At 40.7% G+C, this 22856-nt stretch overlaps 1 protein-coding gene across 25 annotated transcripts in view; it reads left to right on the top strand.

Moving 5' to 3' along the window:
- The window catches only part of LOC138762011 (R3H domain-containing protein 1-like), a 205339-nt gene that overhangs the window by 31683 nt on the left and 150800 nt on the right, over window positions 1–22856 (top strand). The window lies entirely within an intron of this gene.

The following is a 22856-nucleotide window of genomic DNA, read 5'->3' as shown; positions in this document are numbered from 1 at the left end:
TCCTGCTGTGTTAAAAGTCTTTTATGGTAACTTTCAATCTCAATTTTTTGAGAATTATCATGATGCATTAATTTTTGTTAAATCATTACTGGATTTACGAGGACATGGAAGAGTTTCGCCACCGTCGCCTAAAAAGAGGGGAAATGGGAAAAATGGAATGAAAGAGGTTTTAACACAGTCTTATTGACATTGAAGATCCAGAACAATCATTAGGAATGGAGTCATTGGGTTGAATACATTTACAGTATTGGATTGTATTGATGTGAATGATGTATTTCTGGCTTGGGTGGGGTGGATAGCACTGAAATCTTTAATAGTCATCTGCCACTAGTGGGGTTTACAACACCCAGTTTTTTAGGGCGTTATTACCTTTGGGTAGATTTTGGGGGGGGGGGGGAGAAATAATTTTAAAAAATTTTATTAAAAAATTTAGGTGTGGTTTTAATTTACTAGAAGGGGAGTGATATTTTGTAGAAAGTGATTATATTGTTAGTTTATAAGGATGTTTAATTTGAAATTTGCAACTTTTAATGTTCAGGGGTTAAATAATCCGATTAAGCGAAAGCGAGTTTTAGCTTATATCAAGAAAATGAAAATTGATATTGCCTTTTTACAAGAAACACATTTGACTGAAAAAGAACATTTGAAATTGAAGAGAGATTGGGTTGGGCATGTATTTTTTTTCTTCATTTAATTCTAAGGCAAGGGGTGAAGCAATTTTTATTCCTAAGAAGAATTTGTCTTTTGAGTTGCAAACTATGGATGGGTTTTAAAGGTGAATTGTAAATTTTTTTACTGAATCTTGGATTTTGCTTAATGTTTATGCACCTAATGTGGACAATGAGTGTTTTATTTCAGGATGCTTTTATGTTATTAAATCAAGCTAATGAAAATATTTTAGTTGGGGGAGATTTTAATTGTGTCTTGGATCCTTTGTTGGATAGATCTCCAAAAAGTAAAATGAAATCAAAGATGGCGATACAAATTGGGGCCTTGATGAAGGATTTAAATTTGGTGGATATTTGGAGAAGGGTTAATCCTACAGATTAGTCTTCAGCATGATGAAACAAGCCATGAAAGACCTCAACAATGAAGACGCTGTTTACATCCGGTACCGCATGGATGGCATTCTCTTCAATCTGAGGCACAAGAGCAACTTCTCCGTGAACTACTCTTTGCAGACGATGCCGCTTTAGTTGCCCATTCAGAGCCAGCTCTTCAGCGCTTGACATCGGTTTTGCGGAAACTGTCAAAATGTTTGGCCTGGAAGTCAGCCTGAAGAAAACTGAGGTCCTCCATCAGCCAGCTCCCCACCATGACTACCAGCCCCCCCACATCTCCATCGGGCACACAAAACTCAAAACGGTCAACCAGTTTACCTATCTCGGCTGCACCATTTCATCGGATGCAAGGATCGACAACGAGATAGACAACAGACTCGCCAAGGCAAATAGCGCCTTTGGAAGATGACACAAAACAACCAACTGGAAAAACAGCTGACTGAAAAACCTCACAAAGATTAGCTTATACAGAGCCGTTGTCATACCCACACTCCTGTTCGGCTCTGAATCATGGGCCCTCTACCGGCATCACTTACGGCCCTTGGAACGCTTCCACCAATGTTGTCTCCGCTCCATCCTCAACATTCATTGAAGTGACTTCATCACCAACATCGAAGTACTCGAGATGGCAGAGGCCGACAGCATTGAATCCACGCTGCTGAAGATCCAACTGCGCTGGGTAGGTCACTTCTCCAGAATGGAGGACCATCGCCTTCCCAAGATCGTGTTATATGGCGAGCTCTCCACTGGCCACCGAGACCACCAAAGAAGAGGTACAAGGAATGCCTAAAAAAATCTCTTGGTGCCTGCCACATTGATCACCTTCAGTGGGCTGATATCGCCTCAAACCGTGCATCTTGGCGCCTCACAGTTCGGCGGGCAGCAACCTCCTTTGAAGAAGACCGCAGAGCCCACCTCACTCACAAAGGACAAAGGAGGAAAACCCCAACCAACCAATTTTCCCCTGCAACCGCTGCAACTGTGTCTGCCTGTCCCGCATCGGACTTGTCAGCCACAAACGAGCCTGCAGCTGACGTGGACATTACCCCTCCATTAATCTTTGTCTGCGAAGCCAAGCCAAAGTAAAAAAAGAAACGTACAGAGAAAGATTTTTCTTTTTACTCGTCTCGATATGATTCATTTTCTAGAATAGATTTTTTAGTATCGGCACATTTACAAGGAAGGGTGTTACAGGCAGAATATAAAAGCAGGGTTATATCAGATCATTCTTTATTATTTTCTTATGTAAGTTCAGAAGTGGTACGTTCATCTTATAGATGGAAATTTAACACAATGTTGATGAAAAAACTAGAGTTCGTTTTCTTTGTTAACGAACAGATTTTTTTGTCTGAAAATGCTAATTCAGTAAAAAGTCATTTTGTGTTATGGGATGCGTTAAAAGCTTATTTAAGAGGACAGATTATTTGCTATACCACTAAAGTTAAGAAGCAGTATATGGCAGAAAGTTTAGAATTAGAAAAGCAAATTGATGAATTGGAGAAGGAATTTCAGAAGGAAGTGACAGAAGATTTAAAAAAGTGGCTTTGACTAAGTTGAAACTGCGTTATATGTTGCAGACTTATCAATTTGAATGTTTAATTAATCGATCTAAGCACCGTTATTATGAGTTGGGTGAGAGGACACATAAAGTACTTGCATGGCAGTTAAAGAAGGAACTGGTTTCATGGATTATTACTGCTGTAAAAAAAAAAAAAAAAAATTCAACAGTTACCTATAAACCTCAGGAAATTAATGACCAGTTTTATTCATTTTATAAAATATTATATTTCTGAGGGGAAACAGGATAGTGGTTCTATTGATTTTTATTTATCTAAGTTAACGTTATCAATATTAGAAGAGGACGATGTTATGGATCTGGAAGCTCCGTTTACAGAATTAGAGATTAAGGTGGCTATGTTGGAAATGCCCAATGGGAAGTCACCAGGTGACGACAGGTTTTCGGTGGAATTTTATACAACTTTTTATGAAGATTTATCTTTGGTGTTTGAGGAGGTATTACAACAAGTGACTGAGCAGCATGAGTTACGAGAATCTTGCTCTAATGCTTTAATTACTGTAATCCCGAAAAAAGATAGAGACCTGTTGAAAGTGTCTTCGTATAGACCTAGTTCTTCATTGAATGGTAATTATAAAATTCCAGCAAAAGTGTTGCAAATAGACTTGTTAAGTATTTACCTAAATTAATCCATGTTGATCAAACAGGTTTTATTAAAAATAGAAAGAAATGCTTCAGATAATATTCTTTCAATTGATTAGTTTGGTCATTGCTTATCGACAGCAGCCCAACCATCCAATGGTCGTTGTGCTTGACACGGAAAAAGCCTTTGATAGGGTCGAATAGGATTTTTTATTTCAAGTATTGGAGAAGTTTAAATTTGGCCCTACTCGAATGCTAGGGTGGTGACAAATGGTCAGTTTCATCATCGTTTAAATTAACGCGTTCAACTCGACAAGGTTGTCCATTGCATTGGCTATTGAACCATTAGCTCAAACAATAAGATAGAATAAACAGATAAGAGGGATGAAAGTTATGGATGAAGAGTATAAGATTAATTTATTTGCAGATGATGTTTTGGTATATTTAACAAACCCAGAACAATCATTGCCACATTTGCGGGAATGTTTATTGCAATATGGAACATTATCTGGATATAAAGTTAACTGGGTAAGAGTGAAATTTTGCCAGTCAGAGAAGGAGATTATTCAGAGTATAAAAATATTATAAAACTGAAATGGTCTGATTAAAATTAAATATTTAGGAACAATTGTAAATACTGAGTATCAATCTTTATACGTTAAATTAAGTTCCATTAATAAAAAAAGATTAAAGCAGATTTAATTAAGTGGAAAGATCTTCCGTTAACTTTATTTGGTCGAGTTAACTGTATTATGATGAATATTTTTCCTTGTATTCAATATTTATTTCAATCAACACAGTGTTCTCTTTCAAAGAGTTTCTTTCAGGATTTAAATAAAGTTACAAGATAATTTTTATGGAAAGGTAAATTACCACTGGTAGCATTATATAAACTTACTTGGAAGTATGTGTTAGGTGGACTTCAATTACCTCATTTTCAAAATTATCGAGCAGCCCAGTTGAAATTTATTAGTAGATTGATGGATTTGGACCAACCCCCGAGTTGGGCTAAAGTTGAGATGGCTTGTATTTCTGAAGTCTAGGTGTATCAATTTATATTTTGATGGAATATAAATTTGTTGAGGGAAAATAATATGCTAATATTAAAACATCTATTAAAAGTATGGATTAAAAAAATAAGATTTTAGGATCAAAAGATAAATTGTCAATTTTAACTCCATTATATAATAATCAGCTTATTTCTTTTTCATTGTTAAATCGTCATTTAAAGAGTTGGGATTCTAAAGGTATAAAAACATGACAAGATTGTTTTGTAGAAGGACAGTTTCTTTAAATCAATTGAAAGAGTGTTTTGATATTGCCGAAAATTCTTTATTTGTTTATTATCAACTTTGATCTTTGGTGAAAAAAATGTATGGTAGAGAGATGATTTTACCTGTATTGATGGAATTCGAGTCTTTGATTTCTTCTATACCAAATACGGGTTATATTTCTGTTGTGTACCAAGTATTACAAGACAATATGGATAAGCTGGAATGGGAGAAGTCTAAGCTTAAATGGGAAAATGATTTAGCTTTTGTTTTTCCTGAAGAATACTGGACGGATATGTGTCATTATAGTGTTACTAAATTGGTATGGAACGGTTAATTATAATTTTCTACATCATTTGTATTTAACCCCAAAGAAATTGAAAAAATATGGTTTTAGTAATTTAGATTCTTGTTTTAGATGTGGAGTATGTACTGGAACTTTTTTTACATGCTGTTTGGTCTTGTGTGCATGTACAACCATTCTGGGATGAAATTAAGTTAACTTTGGAAAAATTATATCATTTTAAGTTACCATTAGATCCATCTATTTTTTTAATGGGTTATATGATTCCTTTAAAGGGATTAGTATTGGATAAATTTCAAATTACATTTATATATATTTAGCATTATCTGTAGCTCAAATGTGTAGCAAGTACATGGAAAGATAATATAGTGATTAATATAATGCGATGGCAGAATGAATCGAAAGCTTGTATTGTTATGGAAAAAATTACATATATGCATGACAATTCATTTTTTTGTTAATAAGTGGTTACCATATTTGGAATACATGCATTTATATTTTGATTTATTATATACTTTTAGTTTCTGCTTATATTTTTAGCTCTCCTTAAGAGAGCTGGGAGGGGGGCGGTTTTTTTAAAAAAAATGTATATATTCATATAAAATTCTTTTTATGGAATGTATTTTGTATTAATATTAATGATTCTTCAAATAAATAAAGTTTAATTTAAAAAAACCCATCACCATCAGACTCCTCAACAACAAACTCAATCAGGTTTCATTTTGGAAACTCACTTTTTTCTCTGTATTGCACAGTTTGTTTACATTTATTTGCTTACGTGTGTTGAGTACAGTTTTTAACACCACCAACAAATAGTAATTTTGCCTCGCCTGCTGTCAAAAGAATTCAGGATTGCATATGATGTCATGTATGTATTCGGATAATAAATCTAAACTCAGTAAATGAATTTCTTGTTTTCACATTTTTGAGGTGCCAGCGTTATCAGTTTTTTTTACAATGCAATCTGTAAATTTGCTGATGATGTCACAGTTCTTGGCCAAATCATGGATAATATGCGGTAATAGAGGGTGGGGATCAAGAAATCTGATTAGTACGTTCCAGAAAAACAATCTTGCTCAAGGATTAGCATAACATGGTGTGTTCTTGTTGTTACCATCAGGAAAGGGGTATAGGTGCCACAAGACTTTCACCACAAGGTTCAAGAACAGCTGTAACCCCTTCCACCATTAGACTCCTCAACAACAAATTCAATGAGGGTTCATTTACAGACTCTCACTTTTCTACTTTCTTCTCTGTATTACACAATCAGTTTGTTTACATTTATTCCTTTGTTTACATGTGTGTGTTGAGTACAGTATTTTTTTGAACCAATCATTAATATTAATACAAATTCTTTTGAACCAAGGAGCTTATTTTTGATCTTAAGATGTTTGCTTTGATAGGATAACACTGGCAAGAGTTACTACCTTAAAGTTCCTGGGAGTTCCTGGGAGTCTGTATATCAGACTACATTTCCTGGAGCCTGGACATTAAGGCAACCATGAAGAAGGCACACCAATGCCTCTACTTTCTTTTAATTCTAAGGCAATTTGTCATGCTGTTAAATACTCCATCAAAGTTCTCCAAGTCTATTGTGAAAAGTATACTGATTGATTTCATCATGACCTGGAATGCAAACATTGTCAAGTCCATCATGGGCTCCAATCTCCTCTTCATTGAAGACCAACTGCATTTTTTAAAATTAGGACCTGCAGATGCTAACAGGTCCTTCTGGCCCATGAGCCGATGCTGCCCAATTTCACCCAATTCCACTACAGACCCTTATTTTGGAAAGTAGAAACTGGAACACCCAGAGGAAACCCATGCAGAGAACATACAAACTCCTGACTGAGAGCATGGGATCTGAACCTGGGTTGTTGGCACTGTTGAATTTTGTGCTAACTGCTATCCCAGAAGGCAATCAACATCATAAATGACCCCTATTACCCTGAACACAACTTCCTACTCTTTCCTATAGGAAGAAGGTACAGAAGCTTGAGGAGCAGCACCTCAAGGTTCAAGAACAAGATTCCTTTTATTGTCATGTAATATACAAAAATTTCCTTTTGCCTGCTTAAGGCAAAGAATTACCATGAGCATTGCCCAGGGCCCCCTACAGAAAGAGAAGCAAAAGAGCGTCCCTTCAGAGACAATGAGTGTCTGTAGATTTTTCTCCAACTCTCTTGCAGCCTCTGCAGCTGGAAAGACTCCTGTTTGATCCATTGGCAACCTGATCTCCAGATTCAAACTTCGGATACAATTAGGAAGCTTTCAGTACCTGAGACCCTTTGGGAGCCCTTCTTGCCCTTAGCACCCTTTTGAATCTTGGTTCCGATGCCGAGTTCCAATGAGCCAATCTCTAGCAGCCCACAGCCTGTGTGAGTCCTTCAGCCGCTGAGCCCTGCCTGGACTGGTCTGCTGTTGTGGTCACCGTCCTGTAGGGTTGGCTCTTGTGCGTCTCCTTCTCAACGGCCTGTTCTCAATATTTCTAGTGCCCTGCGCTAATCTGCTGCTCCTCCAGAGTCTGCAACCATTCATTGTCTGCTGCGCAGTACAGGCAACTCCATCTTGGGCACAGGTCACCGTGCTTGAAAGTTTTTAAAAAGCATTGACTCCTTAACAGGGTGTATAAAATATGTACTGACCTGTTGTCATCAAGACAGGGCAATAGGACCCTGTCCTATCAAACTGTCGATGGGATTAACCAGGCATTTTGCACAGTTAACGTCCCAATCATGTGGCATTTTGAAAGGGTCCAACCTGGTCAGAACCCAACTGAGATCCTGACCTACCTCTGAGGTGGTTAGGGAATCCAGTTAAATTTATCCAAGTCTCTTCCACGTTCAATTTGAAAACTTAAATGCCCGACCCGCTTACTCAATGATGTCAGCACTGCAGACATTGCCAGCATCCAAATATCATGAACTTCTGGTGAGTGCAGAAACAACAGCAAAGATATCCCCAACCCCTGAGTGCCCTGCTGACTGCCCCGCCACCCCCGTGCCTTCCAGCTGGGACCAGAATGGCAGGTATATGTTGGGTGGGAGCACATTGTAATAATCATAATATTTAAGGCAACACTTTTTAATCAAAGGCTGACAAAGGAGTTTGTGAGAGTGAGTGCATTATGCGACATTCTCTGCCTCATCGTGGGGGAGGGATTTCCCCTTAAATCGCCAGGTTGGCGATTTAGCAGGTAGGTCTGCCTTCGATTTGAAAGATGCATCCTGCACCCAAGACTCAGTAATCGCACCCAGGTCGCAGGAGGACTACCTGGGTGCTGCAGTTTGAAAGGGCATACTGCTGCTTGCTTTCCAGAGTCTGCAACAGCGGTAGTGCTACCGTAACAGCTGCTCTGTCATTACCATCATCTTATTCCAGTGGTTATCACACTCTATACTTTCCTAACTATAAACCACGCCATTACCACAATAAGATCTTTCTGCACTTTAGAAACACCCTTTTTTTTTAAAAATTTGCGCTAACTCTTTCTGTTTTGGGATAATTTAATGCACACTATTGTAGTTTTTTTTACAAAGTACCTGCATGGGTGCAGTAAGAAATTTGGTGCAATTGTACATTATTCATTTGTACATTGTGCTTGTGTTTTAGACAATAAACACATCATCATTATCAGATAGTAGTAAACATTTCTTGCTCATCTAATGTTTGTGAATCTTTGGAATTCTCAACCCAGAGTCCTGTGGATGCAGAGCTATTAAATATACTCAAGACTGGTAAATTTCTGGACCACAGTAGAATCGAGGTTATCAGGCTAACTAGGAAAGTGAAATGATGTGTGTGGAACTGGCTTGAAGAAATTACTTGATTTTAATCTTGGCTATTGAAGAGTTGCACCACTATAACTTCTTAATTATGTTTAAACTCTAGCACGATAAAAATTAGTGTGCTGGAGGCTCTTCTATCATCTTGTATGTAGGCAGAATCTGAGAAAATATCACTGATAGTATGGATGTTTTTTAAAGATCATCTAAGACAGGAGATGGTTGATATTTTAAACAAATATTTGTCATCAGTCTTTATTGTGGAGAAGATCATGGAGACCAAAGGAAATGAATTTTGTTGCCTTGGACCATACACAAATTACCAGAAGGTGATGGTAGCCTTGGAATTCACAAGATAGATAAATCACAAGATGGATAAATCCCAAGGCCTGAAGAAGCACAGAATTAGATCTTGTTGGAAACTAGTGAAGAAATTGTTGAACCTCTTGTAGAGATAGTTGCATCAAATTTGCCCATGTGGGAAGTTGAGGAAGATTGTTGGGTGGCAAATAGACTTTTATCAAAGGGAAGTAAAGACAAGCCTGGGAAATACAAGCTGGTGATCATGATGTCAATTTGGGGGAAATTGCTGGAGGAGATTTTGAGGGACAGGATCTACCAGCATTTGGATTGGCAAGGAATGATTAGAGATGGTCAACGTGCTTTTGTATGGGAAATTGTTTTTCAGAAATCTGGTTATGTCTTTAAGGATTGGCCAGGACGATTGATTTGGGCATTTGATGGACCTTGTCTCTATAGATGTTAGCAAGGCCTTTGACAAAGTTGCGCATGGCAGGCGAGTCTAAAGTCCGATCATGTGGCATCAGAGGTAAGCTGGTCATTTGAATTCAAAACTGGCTTGGAGAAAGAAATTGGTAGAACTAGTATAGGGTTGATTTTCTGTTTGGAGTCATGTGGAAAGTAATGTGTCATGGGATGATGCTGGGACAACTTTTGGTCATTTATAATAAGGATTTGCATAACAATGTAGTGAACGTGCTTAGTACATTTGCAAGTGACATCAAAATTGGTGTTGGAGAGTGGGAAAGAACATTTAAATCCTTACTAACTATCTAAGATTGAAATCGGTTCGGAAGCTGGGCCAAGGAATGGCAAATGGAATTTAAATCTGACAGTGTAAGTCAGACCAGAGCAGAACTTGCATAGTAAATGGTAGAGCTCTGAAGCATGATGTAGAACAGACACCTAAGAGTACTAGTATGTATTTTTTTTGTGAAATGAATAACTTCGATGGTCAGGGTGGTCATGCTTTCTTTCATTGGCCAGCTATTTAGTACAAATGTTGAGAACGCATGATATAGCAAAACACAAAAGTGCTCGGGGAACTCAGCAGATCATGTAGCATCCATGCAAAGCAACGTGCAGTTGATGTATCGGGCATGAGTTCCTTTTTAGAAATTTGGGATATCATGCAAATATACAAAGATTTGGTGATGCTACACTGGGGGTGCTATGTGTGGTTCTGTTCACCCAGCTGCAGGAAACTTGTCAAAGTTGGAAAGGAGCATAAAAGATTCACCAGCATGATACCAGGATTAAGGGCTTGAGTTGAGGGGAAAGGCAAGATTTGTTGGTTTTTCATTCCCTGGAGCTGAGGAGGCAAAGGTATGACCTTTCATCGAGGTATACAAAACAAATTGAGGGATATGGATAAAGTGAATATTTGATCCTTTCTGGTGAAATGATTCCAGATCTTGAGGGCATAAAAATGGGAACATAAGACTGCAGAAAGTTAGCAGACACAGCTAAGTACATCAGGGCCACAAACCTGCAGTTCATTGAAGATACAGAATGTACTTGAGGTGCTGCTTCAAGAAGCCAGCCATCATAAAAGACTCCCATCACCTCTCATCTTGCCATCTTCTGACAGAAAATCGAGAAGCCTGGAGTCCAGTGCCTCCAAATTCAAGAAGGGATTCTTAACAACAGCAAGGCTCTTGAAAATTCCCCTATCACCTGAGCCATCATACTAGCACAAGACCACCAAAGATATATCTGTACGACTGGCAACCTTTTGGACTATCAGCCAACTTTCTTTTGTGTTTAATTTTTCTTCATGGTGTATTATCTGTGTTAATATGGTTTTATGTAACTGGGAAGCAGCAACAATACAGACTTTAATTGCATCTGTACATTATTTTCAACTATCATTAATTCATAGATTTAAATAGAGAGGGAGTGATTTAAATAGGACTTAAGGGGCAACTTTTTCCATTTGAAGGGCCATTCTTGTCTGGAATGAGCTACAGAGGAAATAAGCATAGCAGGTATGATTTTGATGCTTTAAAACATTTGTACAAATAGATCGGAATGGTTTAGAAGGATATGGGGAAAATGCAGGCAAATTAAACTATCCCAGAATACCATGTTGCTTAGCATGGACAGGTGAAATGAAAGGCCTGTTTCATGCTGAATCACTCCAGTTTATAGCACTGTCAAAATATTTTTACTGCAATTTGTCATTCTATTGTGATATTTTTATTTTATTTAAACTCCTCTCATGATGCATCAATGCAAATGTTTAATTTGGTTAACATTAGTTGCTTTGAACACATGACTTTTCTAGTCAAAAGGTATAGGGGTTCTTGCTTTGCTTCTCTCAGATTATTTGAAGGACATGTAAGCACGTATTAATCTTGCTTTTTGGTCCAACATTTATACTCGACAGATGAATTTTAAAATACAGGTGTAAGGTGACCAAAAAGAAATGTGGTAAAGGTGATACACAAGTTTCCTTCACTGTAGTTCCATGTGCAATTTCATATCTTCATACAATGATGCACAGCATCGATTCCTGAGAGTTTCATAATGAGGATAATTTAAAATTGAGAAACAAGATGCTTATTATTTCTTCTGCAGTTCAGACAAAGGGGAAATTAAATTGTAATTCTTAAAATCATAAAATGCTTGGTAATACCCCTTTTTGCTATTGACACCAGTCACAGCTAAACCAAGGGTTTAATAATTGAAGGTTCTACCTGTGAATAAATTCAGAAAAAACAAAATTGCTGGAGGCATTCAGCAGATAAAGTAGCATCTGTAGGAAAATAAATAAGGCAGTAAGACCCCTGATATCTGGCACCTATGGGGATTTGTAGATGCCTTATAAATGTATTTTTCTGGTTGCTTGAGACTTGCTCTTTCAATGCCTAACTAATGCACCTGCATATAAATACACAGCTTAAAAGGCAAAAATAGTGTTCTGTACTTGCACAGAACAAACTTCACTTGCATAAATATTAAAATCCTTAAAGCATTTTACTTTTTCAGTCACATTCTTTGAAAACATTTAACCATTGCAGCTTCTGCAGGTTCCACCCCCCTCCACGGAGCTGACTGAAAGACTAACAATAACATTATAGATAATTAACTCCTCTTTCCCTCAAGTTTACAGATAAAGCCCCTGACTGAGGCAACTCTTACAAAGAGAGATAAGGAGCGACATCAAGAGAGCCACTCCAACACCAAGTGGCATCAACTAGCTCTTGTCTTGGGTGACACCATTGCTGTTTCACACAGCGTATTCAAACAGCTGCTATGAACAAAGCATGACTAATGACTCCAGTGGCTGAACATTTTCTCCCAACTTCATCAAAGATTTGTGTTACTTCAGAGAATATTTACTTTTACAATTTAAAACTTGCGTATTTTGTGGCACGACCCGGGAGCTTCGCCAGGAGTAAGGTCTCAAAAAGAAAGCAATTAGAATGACTGCTAGTGTGAGCATTTCATTCATTAAATTGGACAGATTCTTATTGTCTCGCCCCTCCATATTCAAATGCTCCATTTGTGTATGGTTAATTCCAGGGTGTCCAGGAGGAACTACCGGAACCTGGTGTATTGGTTGTATACCAGGGGGTATCCAATAAATTCACAGTCTAGCTGCTGTTGTGGCATCCAATGCCCTGATGGCATGTCAAAACTTTGTGTCTTTCCATGAAGCCAGAACTGGTTCAGTCACACTTGAGGCTGGTGGTTCCAGAAAGGGGGCAAGTGACCACCTACTGCGTTAACTGCAGCTGCGGCAGCAGCATCTACAGTTAGTCCATCTATGTTGACTGTGAATTCAAGCTTCAGCTGAATCTTGCAGTCGGGGTCACCAATTGTAGTGACTACTCCAGTAGAGCTAATAAATGAATACACCAGACATAATGCTGGTCAGAAAATACACTATTTGAATTTGCCTCCACTTTTAAACTCAGCTCAGAACTGGAAATGACATCACACCGTGCCTGCCACTCACCTGTGGAGATTGTGTCTTAAAGTCGACAGGAGCGGTGTGCTGTCTTGAAATTGAATGCCCCAGTTTCCAGTGTGCCACAACCTAGCCCGCAGCACTGTGCACGGCCTCCTGGCCGGGTGAATGAGCAGCGACCAGGCCCACTGCACAGGCGACTGTTCAGCCCACTGCGCTCTGTGGCCGCTCAGCCCGCTATAACCTTTTTTTTTTAAATTTTCCTTTTTTCCCTCTGGCCGGTTGCTTGATGTTGACAGTTGCTTGAATTCTGGCTACTATGGGTTTTACTGTATTTCATTTCAACTCACATTATCCACGTAGAATAATTGTTTGTCATTGATAGGTGATAAATAAAATTTTCAAAAAAAACCTCAACTCTGTTTCTCTTTCTGCAAATGTTAGTTGATGAAGTATCTAGCCTTTTCTATTTTTGTTTCAGATTTCCATCATCTGCATTCTTTTTTAGATTTTCATTTTAAAGAAGGGAAAATGTTCTTTGATATGTTTTGGCATGGAGTGGTTCAGTCAGAAGTTGTGGGATCTTCAAAGGAATATTGGATGAATAATTGAAGCAAAAGAACACACAAGGGTGTGGAAAGTTAGCTGAGCCCCAGTTAATTTTGGAGGCACCAGCGAATGAAGGGCCAAATGTTATTTCCTGCTGTAAATTTTTTGGTCTTGTACTGTGTTTATGGCTTTTATTCAAAGTTTTTGAGTTTAAGTAAATATAGTTAATTGCTTCACCAAAATATTCAAGAAAACATGAGTATATTTCAATGACTTGATTTTGTATTCTGCTGCTGTGTAATCTCTCCCCACCTTGCATGTTCGCAGTCCTACATTTTATCTCCTAAACCATGTTACAGTTATCTTTGCTTGGAATCTGTGAACTTGGAGCAAAATTCCTCTTCTGTCCATAGAGTGTCTAATCTTGTGGTTAATACCTTTTTTTGCTTCAGTGAGAATGAGAAAGTAAACATCAGGATTATAGGCTATGTGAGGATTCACTTTTCTCATGAACACTCATGTCATGAATAGAAATATAGTGATGTGGAGCAGATGTTAACTTACAACAACAAGAATACAGAATAGTTTGTTTTCCCCATATCCGAAATTCAGTTAACGGAAAAGTTCTATTAACCAAACTTTTTTCGGTGTCAATGTGATGTAACAAGTTGGAAAAAAAAATTATTACCCGACTTGCCCATGTGGAGTTCTGATGCTCTGTTGGAGCCATTTTGGTATCAACAGAGCATAAAACCAGCCAGAAAGACAGATGCTGAACAGCTGATCTCAAGCGATCGGTGAGTAACTGGAGGAAGTTGGCGGGTCAAACCGTGTGCTTAACACGCAGGGCCTAGGTGATTGCAACCCCTCAGAACTGATGCAGGAGCTAGTGGTCCTTGCAGACAGACACACAAAGTGCTTCCTGTTTGAGGCCCTGTTCCTTTCAAAGTTTCTGGTCCACGTTGCCACAGCCATCTCCAACGTTGACTGCCGAACCACACCTCGTGGAGAAAGAAACAGACTGGCTCTTCCGTACTCTGCAACCCAACTCCATCCACGTGCAGCCCATTTGCACAGTGGGAACAACAGCACAAACCTCAGCCATCTCATGTGCCCCCATGGCAGACATTGTAGCAGTCTAGCCACAATGTGGCGACCGCAGCGACAAAACAGCAGGGTTCTGATACTACCACTATCGATGGGGTCGCAATGTCCGGAGGTGCATACCGCCCTGCTCCTTTTCAGACAGCAAACCCAGTCTGATGCAGGGAAATGAGCAAGCTGGCCACCATGAGTGGCCTCGGCAGTTGATACCAGAAAAGGCCTCCTTTACCTTTGTAACCGGAAGGACCAGCAGGAATTCCTGATAGACACCGGAGCAGAAATCAGCCTTGTTCTGCCCACATTCTTTGAGCAGAAGAACAATGCCAGAGGCCTACCCCTGCAGGTTGCCAACGGTTCAACCATCCCCACCTATGGGACACGTTGCATAACCATTCACACTGGGAACACTGTTTTCAGGTGAGACTGTACTGTCACCTCAGTAGACCAGGCTCTCCTAGGAGTGGATTTCTTCCGGGCAAATGAACTCCTGGTCGACCTCAACTGATGCCAGCTGGTTAATGCCACCACCTTCCAGGTTTTCCCCCTCACCCTGCACCAATGTAATTTCCGGCCTTTGGGAGTCCATGCTCTTGATCAAAGCGAGTACAGCACTGCTCGTTGACTTCACCGCTCCACTGACCCTCAACTTCCACAAATGCAGAATCAGCACATGGCAACACCACATTGAGACACCGGACCACCCATGTACACGTGGGTGCGGCGACTGCCCCAAGATATGCTCCTCTAAGCTAAGGCCAAGTTTGCCACGATGGAGGTATTGGGGATCGTCCGCCATTCCAACAGCCCTTGGGCTTTGCCTTTGCACATGGTCCCAAAGAACTCTGGCAGCTGCCGCCCCTGTGGAAACTACCACAGGCTTAATGACATAACAGTATTGAACATATACCCCATCCCGCATATTCAGGACTTTACCGCATGACTCCAAGGTGCCCAGATTTTTTCCAAAGTTGATCTGGTGAAGGGCTACCACCAGATCCCAGAGCACCATTGATGACACCCAGAAGATGGCCATAATCACTCAATTTTGCCTCTTTGAGTTCATGAGAATGCCATTCGGGCTGAAGAACACGGCCCAAATATTCCAGTGCCTCATGGATGTCGTGGCAAGAAACCTGGAGGGGATTATCACGGGCGACATTCTCATTGCCAACCCAGACGCCAGACCCACAAAGAACATTAAAATGCATGTTTGCCTGGCTGCAAACTTTTGGGCTAATCATCAATCCATTTGTTTTGCCCACCATCGACTTCTTTGATCACTGTATCTCCAGCGAAGGAGCAACACCTTTGCCTGACAAGGGCGCGGCCATTCAGAATTTTTCTAGGCCCAAAACCCTAAAAAGCCTGCAGGAATTTCTTGGGATGGTGAATTTCTATCATCGCTTCCTCCCAGGAGCAGCAGCCAACATGCGGCCTCTCTTTGACCTCATTAAGGTAGGTAACAAGGAGCCCAGCTGGTCTGTAGAGGCACTCCAGGCAATCAAGGAGACCAAATCAGCACTTTTGAAAGCCACGTTCCTGGCACACCTGAATCCAGACTTACCCCTGTCGTTAATGACAGGGACTCAGACCAGGCGGTGGGTGTAGCGCTACAACAATGGGTGGATCACCAGTGGCGGCCACTCGCTTTCTTCAGCAAACATGTCTGACTACCCGAACTGAAGTTCAGTGCTTTTGATCGCGATCTGCTGGCAATGTACCTGGCCATATGCTATTTCTGGTTCATCCTTGAAGTCAGAGTGTTCATGGCCTACACAGACCACAAGCTGCTGATGCAGTTGCTGGGCAAAGTCTCGGACCCCTGGTCGGCAAGGCAACAACGGCACCTTTCATACATCCACCATGTAATGTTGATGTCCAAGGTGGTAGATGATGCACTGTCCAAGCCAACTTTCTCGAGGTGACGGGTGGCATCAACACAGCTCCGCTCGCAAGGAACCAGGCTGAAGATACCGGACCACCATCACCAGGCTACAAATTGAGGAGTTCGCACTGGACCCAGGAGACCCAGCACTCCTGTGCGATATGTCTACAGGCCACCCCAGGCCTGCGACCTGATGACAGCAGGTATTCAATCAAGTACATGGACTCTTATCATCCTTCCATCCAGTCAAAGGTCCACCTCATTTCGGACAGGTTCGTATGGCATGGGCTTCGGTGCGAAGTTTCACTTTGTGGGGGGGGCAAAACCTGTGTACAATGCCAGTGAGCCAATGTCCATCGCACATTAAGGCCCAGTTTAATTTTTCCCTTTCGCTGTGGACAGGTTTGACCACGTGCATGTGGACATTGTAGGGCCCTTCCCGTCAGCTAGGGGATGAGGTACCTTTTCACTGTGGTCGACTGCTTTACATGTTGGCCAGAGGCAGAGCCCATGCCGGCCTGCGACATGGAGACCTGTGCAAGGGCCTTTACCTCACAGTGGGTTGCTTGTTTTGGTGTCCCTTCCCACATAACTTCAGACCGGCGAGCCCAGTGTACCTCTTCTCTCTGGGCAACCATGGCCAAATTCTGTGCAAGCCAGCTCCACCACACAACTGCCTACCACCCTTAATCCAATGGGCCAGTAGAGCACTTTTACCACAATCTAAAAGCAGTCTTCAAATCACAGCTGTGTGGGCCCAACTGGATTGATGAACTCCCATGGGTCCTGCTGGACATCCGCACAGCACCTAGAGGGCCTCCCCACCTCATTGGTGGAAATGGTCTGTGGTGCGCCGTTCTCCATTCAGGGTGACGTCTATTTTGGCTCCACGGAACCACCGAACGCTCTGGACGTCCTATAGCGGCTGAGGAACCACACCACCCACCTACGTCCACATCCTACCACCACCCATGTGACGCCAACCAGCCATGTCCCACTAGAACTCAAAACTGTGGATTTTGTCTTTGTAAGACGGGGTAAATCAGGTACCCCCCCCCCCCCCCCACCTGCTGCAGTGCCTTATTAAGGGTTTTCAGGCACTGAGAAGGGAGTTGGTTTTATATACACTAGACTTGGAGGCAGGCACGACGTGTTTACAGTTGATCGCCTCAAGAAAACTCACTTGGACTGTTCAGAGCCTTTCCCTGCCCCTACTCTATGGTGCTGGGGGCACCCGCTCAAAGACAATCTCCCAAACAGACTGTGATTCTGGTAGGTGGTGTAGTGGGCTGGGTCAACCCCACACACGATGGGCCAAATCACTATAGCAAACAGCCAGCGCAGCGGGGCACAGGGGCTTTTCCCTCACTGTGCAAAAGTTCCAAGCTGCAGGAGCACATTGCCAGGGGAATGGCCAGGCCTCACAGTAGCATTATAACATCACTCCCGTGAGTCTGTCATCTCCCCTAAAAAGGAACGTGCATGGTTTGAATAAATGGCAGTTATTGATTTACCTCTTTGGAGTTGACAGGATTTATTTCAGCAGCTCTGCCTTTAGCAGTGCCACAGAAGCATGTAAAACAATAATAATCTGCACCAGAAGCTACATCAAATAGCATCGTTCATTTTTTGTATGTTTTTCTCAGCCTTTTTAATGAAAAATGTTTTGCATTTATCATGGAGTCAGCCGGTGAAAGTTTGTGGAGCTGTAATTCATGAGCACATTTCTGATCATAACCTCACTGGATCTTCCAGTGTAGTTCATTTTTATTACATATAGCCTTTTACTTATTTACGGAAAAATATTTGTTTTACTATTTTTGTTCTCAATATGCAACTTCCATGCCTTTATTTCAGATAATATGATCTGCAGCAGAGATTAGTATGTATTGTGCCACAAAATGTAACCAAATGTGGGAAGCATGATCATTCCAATAATTAAAAAAAAAAAGAGATTAAACAGTGCCTTGAAGGGGATGAGGCAAGAATGCCTGTGTGAAATGGTGTGGGCCATCATTCCTATTTGTCATTTCAGCTTTAGAAATGACACGTTCATCTTCCAGGTAGAAATTTATTGGTTCAAATTCATTATATGACTCCAATACAATATCAGGGACTTGCCTCTGACCTGACCATTCCCGTTTTGACGTCTACGCCAATCCCATCGCCAGTTCCCACACTAACCACCTCCATAAGGCCAACACCTTGGATTCTTCCACTGCTGGATCCCACTACCTCATTTCTTTCCCCCCCCCCTCAACTCCTTACCCTTCCCCCCATCTCCATTGAACTCTCCCTTTTTTTTTTGCACCCCAAGCCTTCTGACCCTCTTATCTTTCTGAGCTGAGCTCCCCTTTTCTTCCCATTCCCTGTTCAACTCCCCATTTCTTCCCAGCCCTTGCGCCCTCTCATCTCCAACTCCCCTCTGACTTCCTTGACCTGCCACCACCCTCTGTTCTCCCAGTCCTCCACCTCCCCCTCTGACTTCCTCAACCCTTCATTTTTCCTCCCTCCGATTTCTTCTCGCCATCACCCCAGCCTCTCCATTCAGAGAACTATCCCCTATTCTCATCTTTTTTTTCTTTTGTGCCCTCCTATTCCTATCCATACGACCTCTTGCCTGTGGTTCTGGGCTCCTACCCCTGCCTCTCTCTCTGATTCCACCCACCCCCCCACCGCTCCATTTTATTCAGCTACCTGGTCATACATGGAGGAAGTGCTCAGGCCCAAATCTTTATCTGCAACATAAAGAATGCTGCATGACTTGCTGAGTTTCTCCAGCATTTTTGTCCAATCAGTTACTACCACCTTAATAAAGCTCTGCACCGTGTTGGAAGTGAGGAACCTCTGGTGGAAACAGTAAAACCAGCTCTACTTTCTCTGGGAAATGTAAACTTTATGTGAATGTTGTTCAAAAAGATTTGCTCTTCCAACACCAAACATTAAGTTTAATTTTTCTTATATGATGCTTGGAAAATATTTCAAAGTCATCCGCATAACAATGACAGTTTCCCAAAAAAAATGTCAAACAAATGGAAATGCTTAGTGAGGTGATAACTAAAAGTAAGTTGTCCTTTTCTCTGCTTCAAAGACTCCAGAGCCCACCTCACTGACAAAAGACAAAGGAGGAAAAACCCAACACCCAACCCCAACCAACCAATTTTCCCTTGCAACCGTGCCTGCCTGTCCCGCATCGGACTTGTCAATCACCAACGAGCCTGCAGCAGACGTGGACATACCCCTCCATAAATCTTCGTCTGCGAAGCCAAGCCAAAGAAAATAAAAGAACATAACAACAGGAGCTAGAGCCTTAAAGCCAGTTTTGCCTATCAGTGTGATTGCAAAGGCTAGCACAAATGCATATAACTCGCTGGAAGTAATCAATTTCATCTGTGGTTACCAATTGTTTCCTTTTGGATGGGAGATAATACTATTGTGAAATTAATCACTTTGTGGTTCTCAGTTTTCCTTGTCAGGTTATATGGTGGCTGTGGAGTAAAACTCACAACAGCAAGGAACATTTGTGATGGCACTGAGTCCACATGTTAGGAACCATCAGAAGACCAGCATAAATGACTGAGTGCATACCACTTCTTAAACTATGCTGCCACCCTTAGTCACACATTGGCCTTGTCAGTTATTTGGAACATAACTGTGGAAGCAAATCTTCAATTCTGGGGATGTTTACAAAAAAGGAAGAAACGTCCTCAGCAATGAAAGAAGCTGAACCTTGATCTCAACTTGGATTACAAAAGAGAATTCGTATCTTCATTTTTTTTGTTTCTCACGCTCGTTAGAATTGTGCACTTTGATGAAATTTCCATTGTCATATGTAATTTTGTACTCTTGGATAACTTCACTGCATGACAATTCAGACTCCTTTCATTATAAGCATATAAAAACAGCTAGGATATGCTGACGGGTTTTGACATCTTTGAATGCTGCTTTATGACATCCATCATTGGAGAAGCTGAAGATGTGTCTTTTCATAGTATGCATGTGGGCAAATTGAATTATATCCAGGATTTGCATTTAAAATCTTAATAAGATGGCATTTTGTTCAGATCAGATTTGAATTAAAGACTATTTATAATTAAAATTGGGTATTGAAGCAAGGAATTCTGCATCTCTAATCACCCTGAAGCTCAGTTTCAACATCCACATTGTGGATATCGTGTTAACCATGTTTTTTTAAAATATTTTATTTTGATTTTCAAAGACTCCTACAAAACCAAATAAACAACACAATCTTTCAAACAATAGCATAAAACATACAGTTTATTTTTACCCTTTACTCTCCTCCTCCCTCCCATACCCTAATACCGCAAGAAAAGATTATATAAATTAAACAAATACAAAGAACCAAGGGAACTTGAGAAAAACCCGATGAAACCTCAAATTAAAAGATAAGGAACAAAATACAAGAGTACATCCTCTGCGCCATGACCCACTTGACTGGCATGGAAGGGGTATAATTATATCTGCGTACCAGTGTGTTGCAGAGAGGGTTGCCACACCCAAACAAATGTGCCATATTTTGTCCTTAAATTGTATGTGATTTTTCTCCAGGGGAATGCAACTCTGTATTTCCATATTCCATCATGTAATATTTAGTTGGGAGTTGAACTTCCATGTAACCATTATATACCTCCTGGCTATTGACAAGGCGATCTTCACAAACTGAATTTGGTATCTAGACAGTTTAAAACTCATAATGTTTCCCAGAAGATACAATTCCACATCGTGTGGAAAATCCACTTTTATAATTTTTTTTTCAAAATGTTCCTCAGGTCCTCCCAGAGGATCTCACCTTTGTACAAAGCCAGGTTGAATGGATAAAGGTTTCAATCTCCACACCACACATAAAGCACATTTCTGAAATTTCTGGTTGAGATTTAGGTAATTTTTATGGTGTGAGATAAAGTTGATGCAGGAAATTGTATTGCATAAATCTGTATCTGGTATTAATAACTGCTGTAATGCTGTCCAGACACAAGTCTGACCAGCACTACTTATGGATTGTTGTACTCAAATTAGTCTCCCACCTTTTCCTCAACTACTTTGGAATAGAAGTGTTGACCATTGTTGTCGTAAGCTTGTAAAATATAGATGAATTCAAATTTTCAATCTTCTGAGATTTTTTTTTTTGAAGAATTTCCTAATCTTTGTTTCAGTCATGCCCAGAAAACCTTTTCAGGTTTTGGTTCACTGGAAAGAACAGCATTTGTTGCCAAGCTTCAATTGGCATTAAAGGTGATGGTGCCTTTTGAACTGCTGTTAGCTTCATAAAAAAATATGGGTGAAAGTTTGAAGATTTGTGTATAGCAATGATGAAGACATTGAAATAAATGATCACATTTACTTGGAGGGGTGCTTGTAGTTGATTGTGTTGCCACATGCATGCTGCCCTTGTTGACTTGGGTTTCTGATAGTTATATTAGCAATATTGTAGAAAGTATACAAGTATAGTATAGTACACTGGGCTTAATGGGAATTAAATTTTAAGCTTGTATGTTTGGCTGATGATATCATGTTCAGTAAAGTTGGCAGTGTGCAGATGTATTGTTATCAAAGTGCAGGTCAGAAGCTGCATATATACCTGACTCCACAAAGCTTTTCTGATATTTACAAGGCACGTGGAAGAAGAATGGTAAGGTATTTTACATTTTTCCTGAGTAAGTTTAATTTCAACAGCACTCAAGTTGGTGACTAACATTTAGAATAAATTGCCTGGTTAATTGGCATATCATCCATCAACATTAAAGTAAATACTATACTTGCGGTACATTGTAGGTTCTATGTGTTTATTGGAAAATAAATTTCAGTTCTGTACAATGGAATAACTTCCACGGAAGCTTTTCAAACTGATGACCTTTACCACCTTGACCATTTATGATTCATGCATTGATCAATAAATTGTTTGATCTGTGTTTGCTGTTGCTTTACTTGCTGAAGGTTGGTTATACCTCACTCTAACCACCACATTCTTTAATCGTTCTCTAAAGATATACAGAGAGACTGCAGATGCTGGAATCTGAAAATAAACTGTGTTGAAGCCCAATGGGTTGAGCAACATGAGCAGCATCAGTGGGAGAAAAATAATGGTTGATACTTTGGTCAGAGCCCTTCTTTGTGACTGGGAATACATAGACATGAACCAAGTGAAAAGGACGGTGTGGAAGGTTCAGGACTGGAAATCATTGATAAACAAGGGGAAGCAAAACACACTGGCTGAATAATCTTCCTTTATCTTGTCCATATTACACTCCCCTGAACCCTACACCTTTTCTTCGCACCCACCCCCCCCCCCCCCCCCCGCCCCAACTCCACAGCACCTTCAGTTCCATCTGGTGTCTCAATCAGATTCTAGCACTGTTAGCTTTTATCTTCCAATCACCCATTCCACCCTGTATAACTCATTTTTACCTTTTTTAAACCTATTATCTGGTTTCTGCCTCTGTCTGTCATGCTTTGCCTCTCCATAGTTCACCAATCCCACACAGGTCAAACTGTCCTGCACCTT

Source organism: Narcine bancroftii, chromosome 4 (genome assembly GCF_036971445.1).
Source record: "Narcine bancroftii isolate sNarBan1 chromosome 4, sNarBan1.hap1, whole genome shotgun sequence".
NCBI classification, from domain to species: Eukaryota; Metazoa; Chordata; class Chondrichthyes; order Torpediniformes; family Narcinidae; genus Narcine; species Narcine bancroftii.
The sequence above is the reverse complement of the archived record's forward strand: the minus strand, read 5'-3'. Positions and strand labels throughout refer to the sequence as shown.